At 39.0% G+C, this 15,008-nt stretch overlaps 1 protein-coding gene across 1 annotated transcript in view; it reads left to right on the top strand.

Annotated features, from left to right (window-relative positions):
* COLEC12 (collectin sub-family member 12) overlaps positions 1-15,008 on the top strand; it is a 165,958-nt gene that overhangs the window by 62,770 nt on the left and 88,180 nt on the right. The window lies entirely within an intron of this gene.

Consider the following 15,008-nt stretch of genomic DNA (forward strand, 5'->3'; position numbering starts at 1 on the left):
GAGACTTTTCTTTTTTAACCCAACACATAGAACAGGCCGACTGACGAAGTACACTGCTGAGGGGAGCAGCGGGCAGGTCAGGAGAGGTCTGCCACACCATGTGGATCTCCTCTGGGGTGGCTTAAGCTTCTTAGTGCTGTGGTTTAACCCGCTGCACCACCAGGGAGGGCCGCAGAGACTTTTCTTTTTTAACCCAACACATAGAACAAAGCATGGCCATATAAAAGTCTTTCAACCACACAACACCAGGTATGTGGTAGAAACCCAAAAAATGTTTGTTGAATTGGGCTAATGGGCTCCTAGACAATTAAATGCACATGTGAGGGCTAGTTATTAGCTCTGAAAGTAACAGGGGACACACAAAAATGAAGACAAGATCATTCTTCTGTAGTATTAAGATCTAAGCTAAGCCTCAGATCTTTTTAGTCCCAGCCATGGAGTTTCACTTTTCTTCCAAAAGGGCTGATTCTCTGAGCCATAATCAGGGACCTAGTGAAGAATCCTTGAAATATGACCCAGAACAGTCTGCCCAGTACGGTAAAGATATAAAAGACTTCTACTTGCATGTATTGGATGACCAGTAATTCTTGCTCCTTTACCAGTTTTTATATGAGGGCTTTCTCTTCCCTTAGGCATAACTGTATTTGTCTTGCTTACCCCTTCTGTCTGTTGGATTGTCTTCACTTTACAGGTGAGAACCAGAAAGACTAAGTGCCTTGCCTAGAGACACACCTACTTATCAGTGGCAAGACCAGGGAAAGAATGTCCATCTTCTAACTATGCAGTCAGTGCTATTTCCAGGACACTATCTTTCTTGTATTTATGTTTATGTGTGACAAGCAACACTCAATATATCCCTAATAGTCTATCAGTGGGACGTGGAGCTCCCAGGTACAGGCTGTAAAATGGCTCAAAGAACACAAAATATGCAAGATCAGGCCCTCCTGGTGGTGCAGCGGGTTAAAGCACAGCACTAAGAATCTGAAACCACTTCCGCATGAGTTCGATCCCCGCCTGCCCTGGAGGTGATCCACATGGCACGGCAGACCTCTCCTGACCCGCCTGCTGCTCCCCTCAGCAGTGTACTTTGTCGATCTGCCTGTTCTGTTCCCCTCTCTGTCTCTGGTGAATCCTCTCACCCTCCACATCTCTGGCCTGTACCCCAGTTCCATATGAATAAATAAAAAATCTTTAAAAAAAAATGCAAGATCTAGAATCAGATAACCCGGGAGACTATATGAGAAAAGTTAGTTTTCCATTGAAAATCACTTCAAACTATTTACTTAGGTTTTCACAATCATATTTTACACAATTCTTATTACCAGCAGTTCCTTAATATATATAAGGAAAATTCTGAAGGCCAATAAAATAATGCATATAAAATTTTTTAGTAATCTATAACATTTTGGAAGCAGTAGGTATAGTATAAAAGAGAGGTAAGGAAGACCTATCTTTGAGTTCTAACCCTAATAGTTTCTATGTGACCTTGGGCAAGTCACATAATGTCAGGGGCCTATGAATTTTTAGCTGTATATCATTGTCTTTAAGATATACTGCAAAAAGTTATTGTAAGAATTAGATGAGGTGATATGTAGCAAAGTACTTTAGAAAAATAAAAACAAATGTAACAAGGTGAGATGTGCTTGTGTTCTGCTTAGATTTTGGTTCATTTTTCTTTAAGAGTAGGCTGTAGCATAAGAGATGGAGTGGTGAGTTCTTAAACTCACCAGGTCATTATTATTGCAAGTTGTAAATCACATGGAGAAGTCTTTAACTCAGTAACAGTGATTTATGGTTCTACTATTAACCCAAAAGCACTTCTCCAGTAGTTACTCACATGTCCTCATGGCTCCAGGGAGAAGTGAGTAGTGCCAGGAATGGTAATGTTGATGACCATGGGGGCTGAATGTCCCTAATTAAACTTATAAGGACTGTATTTTATTCTCTTCTATTCCCTACCCCCCCCCCCAGACTGTCATCTTAGAGTCTCCCTTGGCTATCATGTTTTTTTTTTTTTTTTATAAAAAAGGCTTTTTTAACCAGTCTGTAGAGATGCTGAGGTATGTGCAGGAATATCTTTGGCCTGGTTCAGTTCTGGGTTTTGTAACAGAGAAGGGATCAGGAGGGTTTGGAGTGAGTCCAGAAAATGACACTGAAAACATTGGAAGGTAAGGACAGGACCGGGCCCTCAGTTGGAGGGACTGGGACACTTAGTCTGAAAGAGAGGAGGCTGTAACTATGGAAAGATGTCTGCAGAGAGCAACTTTTTCCAGCAAGGCTGGCACAAGGGGAAGTCATTTTAGCAACAGCATAAGGAACTTGATTGTAGACACAGAAGAACTTTCTGCCTACATTGGTGACTACTGCTACATTATGGGAAGATTGTTCTGAATTCTTCTCCAGAGACTTTGAATATAGGAATGGGCCTCTTAATCTGAAATGCTACAGATGATATCCTGCTACAGACTAGTAGAGATGAAGAAGGGAAAGACTGAGAACAGGAAATGACACCCTCTTGTCTTCACTTATTAAGCATTAAGGTGAGGGGAGGAGCATCTGAGCTGACTCCCTGTGCACACCCTCTCCTTCCCTACACTTTGTGTCTCGATCGCAGCACACCCTGCTTATCTCTGACAGTACATGTAGCTGTCTTCTAGTTATTTGATTTACTGTCTGCCTTTTGACTGAGGTCCACCTTGTCTTTCACCAGTGTCCCCAGCTCCTAACACAAATCCTAACACATAGTAGGGCTCAACAGATACTTGTTAAATGAGTGCATTGGACACTGACTCTCTGATAGGCTAAGGTGTTTAGTTCAATAGAAATCTCAATATGGGAGACCCTGTCAGGAATCCCATCAAAAAGCTCGAGCTGTCGAAGTGTTCACCATAAACTAAGTAAGGGAAGTCTGAGTCCATATTTCAGCATTTGTAATGAGACTATTTTCAGCTTTCTCAAAGACAGCATCTGTAAATAATCAGGCAGAAGCCTTTTATAAAACAACATAGAAAAACCTCAAAGACTATTCTAAGGCTGCAACATTTAAACAAGATTTTAACCCATGGGGCCGCCAAGATCAACATGGAGCTTCCTGCACATAAAAGCCTGGAATTTCATGGCAGTGTGGGGGCAAAAGCTATGATCACATTTCCCTCTTTCTAAATTATATACTGCTTAGTGTTAATGTGAGCGAAAGACTGTGGGTTACATAAGTCCCACTACAACCTCCATTCCTTCTGTAATACAGCATCCACGGTGACCGTGGACTGATGGAAAAGCAGAAGGTCATGTGTAGGTCATGCCAAGGTTTAAGTATTTGATGTAATTGATAACTGAGCTTTCACCGCACCTAGAAAAATGATTAGGGGGCATTTATTGTGTCATTTTTTTCTCTCACTAGATGATACCATTCTTAAAACAGTTTTCGTGGCAGCTATAAAACCCATCTGTGGCACATTTCAAAGTCATTTACTTTCTCAATTGGCAGAAGGAGCAAGAGGCTGTCTTCAAGTAAGGATGCCATTGACACTTGAATCAAGTGAACTCTGTACTTCTCTCACCTTGCTTGGTTGTCTTCTGGAAGGGAGACATGGGTACCTGGATCATTTCTCTTCTTGCTCCCAAATGGGAGACCACACCAGCACTTTCTGTTTGAGCTGACCTCGGTAATAAACCTATGAAAAACAGTATTTCAGAACCATCCTTACTATCAAGCCCGGTGCTGTGTGTGTGCCCAGTATGATAAGAAAACTACCCAAGGTTTCTTAAGTTATCTGAATTTCACTTCTTTTGGGGAGGCATTTAAAAACAAGTAGCAAGTTTGATTTGGTCTCTAGAGTATAATTTGCTACCGCATATTCTCACTGTTCCTTGCAAGGTATGTTCATCCTACAGAAGTCTGTTTGACTATTCCTTTCTTTTAGACTTTGATATAAATCATCTTTTTTTTTAAAGATTTATTTATGCATATAGAAATGGGGTACACCAGGGGTGGTGAGAGGATTCACCAGGGACAGAGTGAGGAGCAGAACAGGCTAACTGACAAAGAACACTGCTGAGGAGAGCAGCGAGCAGGTCAGGAAAGTTCTGCCACACTATGTGGGTCAGCTCCTAGCCCGGGGATTGAACTTGCGCCTAAGTGGCTGCTGATAACTCACAGTGCTGTGCTTTGACCTGTTGCGCCACCAGGGAGGGCCCATGACACCTTCTTGATGAGACCTGTCTGGACATTCTGTGTCATGTGATGTTGCTGTGTTGTGTTATTTTTTTCACTCCCATTCTTTATACCTGTTCCACCACTTCTCCCACAACCCCTTAACCTCAGAAACTTCACTTCCTTTAGTCCAGTATAAGTATTTTGCATTGTCAAACATCTTCTCCATAAATGCCCAGTACTTGTCTTTGTTAATTTAATTTGTTTGAGTACACATAATTCTTTCAGACTTCTTCCATTTTGCTATAAATGGCAACATTTGACCTGAAAATCAGTTACTAAGATTTTTCTGGGGAATATGCAGATCCTAAATTGACATATTTTAATCTGGGAAAGCTAATATTTGAACAATTATCATGACAATACTTGATAGGTTGTACAACTAAAAAAAACCCTATAACAAAGAATTTTTGAGATTCTTTAAAAAAAATTATTTGAAAAGTATAGGGTAAACCTTCTGGTGATATTACCATAGCATTCCCATCACCCAGCCACCCATAGTCCACAGTACACTGTGTTTCCTCCCCTCATTGTGCTCACGCCTCCTTCTCTGAATGTCTAAATTCTGTAGTCTGCTTTCAAGGGCTAATTTTTGAGTTTGCCTCTATCTGACCCTTTATCTGGTTTCTATATATTCCACATATAAGTGTTACCATCTGGTATTTGTCTTTCTCCTTATGAATTCTTTCACTTAGCATAATCCCTTCCAGCTCCATCCATGTTGCTGCAAATGGCATGAGCTGCCTATTTAGATCTTCTGTCCATTTTCCCCCCATTGGGTTATTTATTTTCTTTTTGTGGAGTTATGGGTTCCTTGCAGATCTTTGATATCAGCCCTTTCTTAGAAGTATGGTGAGTGAATATTTCCCCCCACCCCATTCACTTGGGTCTTTATTAGTTATGCTTTCTTTAACAGTGCAGAAGCTTTTTAGTTTGATATCCCAATTGTTTGTGTTCTCTTTTGTTTTTTTCTTGCTGTTGAAGACAACTCTTAGAAGACATCACAGAAGCTTATATGATGAAGTGTTTTGCCTGTGTTTTATTCTGTCTATTGTATGGTTTTGGGTCTAACATCCAAGTCTTTTTTTCATTTTGAGTTGATTTTTGTGTACTGATAATTGATTTTTGTGTATTGAGTTGATTATTGTATAGTGTATTGATATTTCTGTATTTAGTGATAGATATAGCTTCATTCTGTTGCATGTGACTGTCCAGTTTTCTCAGCACCACTTATTGAAGAGGCTTCCCTTGCACCAGTATATGCTCTTAGATTCTTTGCCATATATTAACTGTCCATATAGGTGTGGGTTTACTTCTGGGTCTTGATTCTTGTCCATTGGTCTGTGTGTCTGTTTTAGTTCCAGTACCACACTGTTTTAATTATAGTTTTATAGTATCGTTTGAAGACTGGAAGTGTAATGCTGCCATTTCCCCCTTTTTTTGGCCAGGATTTCTTTACCTTTCTGGGATCTTTTGTTGTTTCATGTGAATTTCATTAATATTCATTCTATTTCTTTAAAAATATTCCATTGAGATTTTTATAAGAATTGCACTGAATCTATATAATGCTTTAGGTAATGTTGCCATTTTGACTACGTTGATTCTTCCAATCCCAAAACATGGAATGTCTTTTTACATTTTGTGTGTCTACTTCTGTTTTTTTTTTTTTTTTTAACAATGTCCTGAAGTTTTCTTTGTATAGGTCCTTCACCTCCTTTCTTAAGTTTATCTCTAGGTATTTGATTTGTTTCTGGGGATGGGGGTGTGATTGTAAATATGAAGATTTTAAAAATTTCTTCCTCTTTTAGCTCATTGTTTGTATATAAAAGCCAACTGGTTGTGTATGTGTGTGTGTGTGTGTGTATTGATTTTATAACCTGCCACATTACTGAACTGATTTATTGTTTTAGTTTTTCAGTGGAATCTTTAGGGTTCTCTGTGGATATTGTCATGTCATCAGCAAATATTGATAGTTTACTTCATTTTTCCTAATTTGGATTCCTTATATAATCTGCTCTTGCTCTAGCTGGGGCTTATGATACTATGTTGAATAGTAAGAGTGGACAGCCTTGTCTTATAGAACATCTCAGTGGAAAAGATTTAAATTTTTACTATTGAGAAATATATTATCTATGTGCTTGACTCTTATGGTAAAATAGGTTCCTTTTATCCCCAGTTTTTTTGAGGGTTTCATCGTAAATGATGTTCAGTCTTATCAGTGCTTCCTTATCATCTATTTATATGATTATATGGTTTTTTCTTTATTTTTGTTGATGTGGTGAAGTACATTAATTGATTTTAAGATGTTAAACCACCTTTGTGTCCCTGATATCCAGGCGTGATTCAGTTTGCTAAATGTTATTTTTGCATCTTTGTTCATTAGGGAAGTTGGTCTGTAGTTTTTTTAGTGTGTTGTCATAAGTCTTGGTATTGGAGTAATGTTGGCATCATATAATGTGCTTGGGAGTGTTCCTTAGTTTTTGGGAAACATTTGAGAATGATAGGTATTAGTTAATCTTGAAGTCTTGGTCAAATTCAATAGTAAAGTTTACTGCTGTTGGGCTCTTGTTTTCTGGGAAAGTTTTGATTAATTTCAATTTCCTTGCTTGTGATTGGTTTGTTCAGGTGTTCTATTCTCTATTCACCTTGTATTGTTGTATAATTCTAAGAATTTCTCTGCCTCTTAAGTTATTGAACTTACTGGGTATAGCTGTTTATGGTAGTCGCTTCTTATTCTCTGAAGTTCCATACTCTTGTAATTTCCTTTTCTTTTCTGATTCTATTTATTTGTATTTTGCCTATTTTTCTTAATGAGCCTACCTAGAGTTTTATTTTTTCAAATATTAATCTTTGAGCTTTCCTCCCCCCCCCCTATTTCACTATTCCACTCTAAATTTTGTTCCTCCTCTGTTCTACTGGCTTTGGTTTTGTTTTTCTTCTTTCTCTTGTTCTTCAAGTAGAGAAAATTATTTAATTTTTTCCATGTTCCTTTGTAGACTTGTATTGCTGTATTCTTCATCTTGGTATTGCTTTCACTTTGTCCCATAAGTTCTAGATCATTGTGTCTTCTCTGTCATTTGTGCTAATGTATTTTTTTATTTTTACTTTGATTTCCTTTTTAACCAGTAGTCTTTCAGTAGTGTTTTTGTTCAGCTTCCATGTGTTGGAGATTTTCTCTGTTTTCTTTTGTAATTGATTTCTAGTTTAATACTTTTACAGTCAGTATATTTCATTCTCAATGAATTTGTTGATACTTTCCTTGTGATCCAATATATGGTCAATTCTGGAGACTATCCTGTGTGTGCTTGAAAAGAATGTTTAATCTTCTTGGGGATGCAGTGTCCAATAAATGTCTCTTAGGCCTATGTAGTCTAATTTTTAAAGGTCTATTTTTCAATATGCCTGTCTTGTCTTCGCTTGTGTCCACTTTGCTTTAAGATTATTTTCCAGCCCTTCACCCCAAGTCTGTGTCTTTGGAGGTCAGTTATGTTTCCTGAAGACAGCAGAAGGTTGGATTCTGTTTCCGAATCCTAATTCTGTTTCCTAAGATACTTGGTTATCTTTTAATTAGGAAGTTTAGCCCATTTACTTTTAGAGTGATTATTGCCACAGGAAAGATTGTTGCTGCCATTTTGTCTTTAATTTCTGTTGTTCTTTCTATTTCCTTTTTTTAGTTCTTTGTGTATGTTTCTCTCTTTAGTTTACATACAAAAGCACTTCAGTATTTCTTGAGAGGACAGCTAGTGTTTTCAGGCTCCTTCAATTTATCTGAGAAGAGCTTTATTTCTCCCTCATCTCTGATGGAGAGCCTTCCAGAATAGAGTAATCTTGACTGGAATTTTTTTACCTTTAAGAATTAGCGACTCGGCGCGGCAGACTTCTCCTGACCCGCCCGCTGCTCCCCTCAGCAGTGTACTTCCTCGATCTGCCTGTTCTGTTCCCCACTCTGTCTCTGGTGAAGCCTCTCGCCACCCGTGAGCCTCTGGCCTGTACCCCAGTTCTGTATGTACAAATAAATAAATAAATCTTAAAAAAAAAAAGAATTAGCAACTAATGTCAAATTCTTAAATTGCAGAACTACCTCCCAACTATGGAGACCTGGATTTCATAGCTGTCAAACTGTCTCTTTGTTTGTGGTTACTGTTTTGGAAAATTGCAAAACTTTTGATTGAAAGATATCACCAGCTATGGTACCCATTGTGAAGTCCCTACCACAGTCATCTATGCTTCATCAGGGCAAGGCTCTCATGCATACTCTTTCCATCTTGATTCTGACTCCACAAACATATCACCAATTCTTAAGATGTTCTGAGTTTAGCAAACATTCTGTCAGTTTAAATAATTACATGGATGTAATAATGACATAAAAATTTTATGGAGGGCCCTCCCTGGTGGTGCAATGGGTTGGGACGTAGCACTCCAAGCTGGCCACAGCTTCAGTGTGAGTTCGATCCCCAGACCCAGACCAGCAGCAGACCTCTCCTGACCTGCTGCTGCTCCCCTCAGGAAGTGTACATCATTGATCTGCCTGTTCTGCTCCCCACTCTGTCTCTGGTGAATGCTCTCGCCACCCTTCACCTCTGGCTTATACCTCAGTTCTGTATGAATAAATAAATAAATCTTTAAAAAAAAAACTTTATACAAACATGAAAGTTTAAGAGAGTTAGGAACTGGATGACTGTAAGGAAGTTGAAGATTTAGGGGTAAAAAGAGCTTGATCTGGTCTGTAGCTGCAAGAGGCTATCTGAAATAATGAATAATTTGAGGGTTGCCATTAATAAACTGCAGATTTCCACTTTTGAAAACAGAACTGTCCCAAGTTTCTACCTAAGTACCATTGGCAAATAACATAATTGTAACTACAGGTGTTCCTATGGGTTAATTTATTACCTAAACAGAAAATGAGTGGGCTGGCAAGAAGGTCATTAACCCTGGTGACCTGCTTACCTCATAGCACTAAACAGGCATGGTGGTCTGGAAGGCATTTGTACTCACAGCCAAGTTCAGGCAACAACTGATTTGCTATATCAGCTGAAGAAGTAATGATGTGTCTTGGAAAGGAGATAGTAATTCAGTGATCCAATCCCAATAATTTTCCAGGGTTGACTAGAAAAGGATGTCCATAGCTTGACATCCAGATGTGACATAATGAGTGGAAACTTTTTTTTTAATTTTTTTTATTACAAAAGTTTATTTTTACATCATTTTGCACATTTTTTTTTTCCATCTCAATTGTAATCCCCGCGGGTTTCCCATCACCAAATCACCCGTGTGCCACCACCATAGTCCCGTGCATTTCCCTTCCTTCTCCCCCCCCCCCGTTTTTGATCCCATTCCCCACTCCACCCCCACAAAATGTCTGTGGTATATGGTTGTTCATTATTTTTGTTATTTTCTCGCCTGGTCCATTATATGAGTGGAAACTTTTAACTCCAGCTGGTATAGTGCAAATGCCCAAAACTGTTTGTTGGTCTTTCATCTAGGAGATGAATTGGCAATATTTTTAAAATGCTTAAATGGAATTGTGGGATCTACTTGAAGAAGCTGGTGAAAGGATACCAAAAGCAGGAATGCCTAGCTAAGACTCCCATCAGCTAGGCAGTCGTTGGAATCACTTAAGGTTTGTCATCAAGTGAAGAAAGTGCCACTCAGCTTCACTCTGGGTGGCAGAGTTCTTTTAAGTGTGGCTACAGTGCACTTTCCGTGTATATTACTCATGTTATGAAGTAGGTGATTTAAGCAATTGACTGCCCAAATTAAAGGCACAAAAAGGCAGACATGTAATTCTTTTAATTACACCTCCAAATTCCTCCTACATTCCTTTAAGTCATTCATGTTTGCCTCCTGCTTCATCAACCTATGAGTAGAAGGTGAGCAGTGGTGAACAGAGAAGATCTGCAAACGGATGAAAGACCTCAATTCATTTGTTTTCACTTAGCCCTTCTCAGAGAAAAACAAAGGACCATGTTTGGCAGTGTAGGAGATATGAAATCTGATTTCTGCTTTTTATCGAGATAGTAACAGAAAGATTTCAAAAAGAGATGTCTTACCTTTGAACTTTTTTTTTTTTGCAATCTGTGCTCAACTAATATGAGCTATTAATAATATATGGTTTATATCACCAGGCAAGAACACTGACAGACTTCTTTTTCAGAAGGTAGATAACCTTGTACAATTTAAAGCTGTGCTTTAAAATTATGTAGCCATTTGAGTATTTTATCCATAAGAACTAATTGAAGTAGGTACTTAAAAGGTATATATCATTTTTTCTGCTAAACTACATGACAACCTGAATTTTGTAGTGAACTGAATTTTTCCTGTTCTCTCTCACTTTTTTCTTTATAAGGAAGATGTCATGCTTATGCTCCCTCACAATGCAGAATTTTATGTTGGTTTTCTGACTTTAATGGGAGACAAGCTCTAACTCCTGTGCAGTCCCAAACCAGGCTTCACTGACATCAGTGCATGGGTTAGGTTATTAGGGTGGGGACCAGAGAACAACCTCTTTATATTTCCATGATCATTAAACTAGTCTACCCTCACCCATCCAGGTTTCACCAGTTACACTGGACTTCAGCTAAGCCTTTGAACATATAGGCCTTTTGTAGCATTCTGAGAATGTCCATGTTAGACATGGTTTGGTAAAATCAAGCCACAGCTTTTTTTTTTTTTAAGATTTATTTATTTGTGCATACAGAACTGGGGTACAGGCCAGAGGTGCAGGGGCAGTGAGAGAATTCACTAGAGATAGAGTGGGGAGCAGAACAGGCAGATCGATGACGTACACTGCTGAGGGGAGCAGTGGGCGGGTCAGGAAAGGTCTGCCACGCCATGTGGTCACCTACGGGGCAGGTGGGGATCGAACTTATGTGGAAGTGGCTTTTGCTTCCTAGTGTGGTGGTTTAACCTGCTGCACCACCAAGGAGGGCCAGCCACAGCTTTTACTGAGGTTTCTATGGGAAAGACAACACAGGACTTGGTAAACAGTTTAGGATTGACTAGCTTAAATAATTGTAGCAGGTTTGGTCTGTAGTGGTGGTCTCATGTTGTCTGGCCCCAAGGTGATTAAGGCAGAGTCATAGTGCCTCTGGGGCCAGATATGAGAGGGCTGGCTCTAAATTTGTGAGTTTGCATCCCACAGGACCGCTCTGGAGAGCTTTTGCTAATCTTCAGGAGTTGGATAGCCCAAGATGGGCTGTTTCTCTCTAGCTAGAAATTTTTTTTTGAAAGATGTCAAAACACAGTATTATAAGAAATAAAAAATATATGTACTGTACAGTAGAGTAAATTTTGTCCATCCGAGTATCTTTGGTCCCCCTTCTCGAGTTGCGCAATCATTTGCCTGATCTTTTCAAGTAGTTTGTCTTTACTGGCTATATGATTTTGAGTGCTGTACTATGTGTTTACACAGCCTTCTTAAATTATCAGCCAAGAAGGAATTCTTTTTTTTTATGATACAATAGTTTATTTTTACATCATTTTGTATGTTTTTTTTTTTTTCATCTCAATTGTAATCCCCATGGGTTTCCTATCACCGAGTCACTGGTGTGCCATCACCATAGTCCTGTGCACTTCCCTCCCCACTGCCACCATTTTTGATCCCATTCCCCACTCCACCCCCACAAAATGTCTCTGGTATATGGCTGTTCATTATGTTTGTTATTTTCTCGCCGGTATTTTTCTTTCTCTTTCTGGCTTATCTCACTAAGCATGATCTTTTACAGCTCCATCCAAGTTGCTGCAAAAGACATGTGTTTCTTATTTTTGGTTGCTGAGTAATATTCCATTGTATATATGTACCACATCTTTTTTATCCCGTCATCTACTTTTGGGCATTTGGGCTGCTTCCATGTTTTTCCAATTGTAAATAAAGCAGCAATAAACATGGGGGTGCAGGTATCTTTTTCAATCAGTGTCTTTGTGCCTTTTGGGTGGATACCTAGGAGTGGAATTGCTGGGTCATAGGGAAGCTCCATGTTAAGCAGTTTGCGGAACCTCTAAACAGTTTTCCATAGTCGTTGTACTAGTTTGCATTCCCACCAGCAGTGCAGGAGAGTTCCTTTTTCTCCACCTCCTCACCAACATTTGTTGTTGCTAGTTGTTTGGAGATGTGCTATTCTCACTGGGGTGAGGTGGTATCTCATTGTGGTTTTAAAATGCATCTCCCTTATTACAAGTGATGTTGAACATTTTTTCATATTCTTGTTGGCCATCTGCACTTCCTCTTTGGAGAAGTGTATTTTTATCTCTTCTGCCCATTTTTTGATGGGGTTGTTTATTTTTGTTGAGTTTCGTCAGTTCTCTGTATATTTTTGTGATCAGTCCTTTATCACTGCTTTTGTGTGAGAAAATGTTTTCCCAATTAGTGGGCTGTCTGTTTTTTGTAATGTCTCTTTTGCTATACAGAAGCTCTTTAACTTGATGTAGTCCCATCTGTTTATCTTTGCCTTCACTATTGTGGCATTGGGTGCTCTATCTTTATAGATGTCGCTGAAGTGTATGTCGTGTAGTGTTTGGCCCATCTTTCTTCCAGGTATTTTATGGTTTCCATTCTTATGTCTAGGTCTTTAATCCACTTAGAGTTGATTTTTGTGAATGGAGTGAGGTAGTGATCTAGTTTCATTTTTTTGCATGTAGCTTCCCAGTTTTCCCAACACCGTTTGTTGAACACTTTCTTTGTTCCATTGTATCTTCTTTTCAGCCAAGAAGGAATTTAACCTTGACTTTAGCAGGTAATCCAGAATCTTCTGTCCATCTCAAACAAGAACTTTTTGAGGGTTTTTTTTTATAGACATTGTAGTTTTCTCCCTTTCTCTTATATTTCTGCCCAGGAGATACAGCATGTATTGATTTTGTTGCTTTATAAAATTTCATGTGCATTTCCCCCCCTTTGTAGCATTATACTTGGAAATACTAAAGAATCATTCCAATTTGGCACAATTTCTCAGACACTCACTGGCAGCTAGCCATAGAAAAACTTTTCCTATCCTAAGACTGCATCAACTTTGAGGCTAAATTTTTATTTCAATAACACACTCATAAGTGGCCATTGAATATTGTATCATTTTTATTTTATTTTCTAGTTACTTATTGCTCTGAAACAACACACTCTAAAATTTAGTGCCTTAAAAGCAATGTATTACTGATAGCTCTGACCCAGGGGGGTCAGAGATTCAGAAGGTACAGGGCCCCTTTGCACCACCCTCGTGGGATGGTAGGTATGACTGAAAACTAGGGCACCTGGCAATTCTTTCTCCTTCCATGGTCTCTCCAAGTGATTAGCTCGAGCCTCCTCACAGAATGGCAGCCTCAGGTGTTGCTTGGTAGCCCAGGGCTCCAGTAACAAGTCTTTCAAGAGTCAGAAAGTGGAAACTACTAGACTCTTAAGGCATAGCCTGAGAACTGGCATGGCACAGCTCCCTTTCTGCCATATTCTGTTGTTTAAGTTTTCACAGAGAAACGCCAACTATACCCTGCAGAGCCACAGGGAGGAAATAAACTCCATAGGAGGAATAGCAAAGCACCTGAGGTCACTTTAATCTAGTATAGATAATAAATCTACAATCCCCAGCATTTTGAAAATCTACAAAGAGATTTTTATCTGTGTCTACACCTTCCTTAAAAAGGTAGATGCTCAATTGTTCCTTTTAGAGTTCTTTCCATATGAGGATTTTTGACAGCAAGCCTTTTGATGGGAAAATTTTTACTCAAACTCAAATTATCTAGTAAGACTCCATCATCATCTGAAATATGTATATATGCATATGTGGCTAACCAAATGTATAACCTTATTTTTATTGGATATTTTCCAAAGAATTTTAAGATGTATGCTCTGATCCCTACTCTTGATTATTATGCTCATTTTTGTAGGTGAGGAAGTTGAAGCCCTGAGTGGTTAAGTGTCCCAGGACATATGATTATTAATAGACCAGAAATAGGTTACAGCTGTACATGTACTAGTGGCTTCATTGAATTCTCTAAAATAGGTAGACCAAGACCAAGGCAAGGACTTTCTAGAAATGCCTTCATTTTGCTTCTGTATCTCCTGTAATGAAGAAAGATCCTTTGCATAGCAAATACTTAATATTTTTGTGGCTCTTTCAAGGCATTTTCATACCCATTATATATATTTTTTACATTAACTATATCAGGAGAGAGGTATTATTAATAGCACCAATTTTCAGATGGGGAAACAGAAAATCAGAAAGGTTAAGTAAGCTGTGTATGGATCACACAGCTGTCTGGTAGGATTGGTGTTCAAGACCAAAATTTTAAATGCTGAATCCTGTAATTTTCCCCTCCTTTATGCCTGCCCTCTCCATTCCCCCACCCTGAATTTCCTGACCTTTGAAGACTTAAAGTAGCACACAAATGACTTAGGTGTATAGGGCAAAAATAGGAGGCTTTGGAAAACTGAATAGCCCAGCGTGGTGAAAGAAAGGCAGAAGACCAAGATCATGTAGGCATCATTAGAGGAAATGGGAACACAAATTGCAGGCAATTTCTACTTTACTGTCTCCAGGGAGAATTAATACTGTTAGGATTTCTCCTGGTGCAAGAGAAATCATTTGCTACAGAGTGAGGAGTGTTTCTTGAAACCAGCAGCAGATTTTAGGAATGAAATTCTTCTCTGTTTCTGATGCTTTATTAATGAACTTGGCTCTACCATCTCAACACCTCACCATCCTCTGACCAGAAGGCATACAGTGGCCTGGAAACACAGCTCAGCTATGACCACATTCTAGGAAAGACTAAAGATGAGGAAAATGAGGCAAGAGTTTAGAATCTAGCTTTA

Source organism: Condylura cristata, unplaced genomic scaffold (assembly GCF_000260355.1).
Source record: "Condylura cristata isolate star-nosed mole 26May11 unplaced genomic scaffold, ConCri1.0 scaffold00016, whole genome shotgun sequence".
Lineage (NCBI taxonomy): Eukaryota > Metazoa > Chordata > Mammalia > Eulipotyphla > Talpidae > Condylura > Condylura cristata.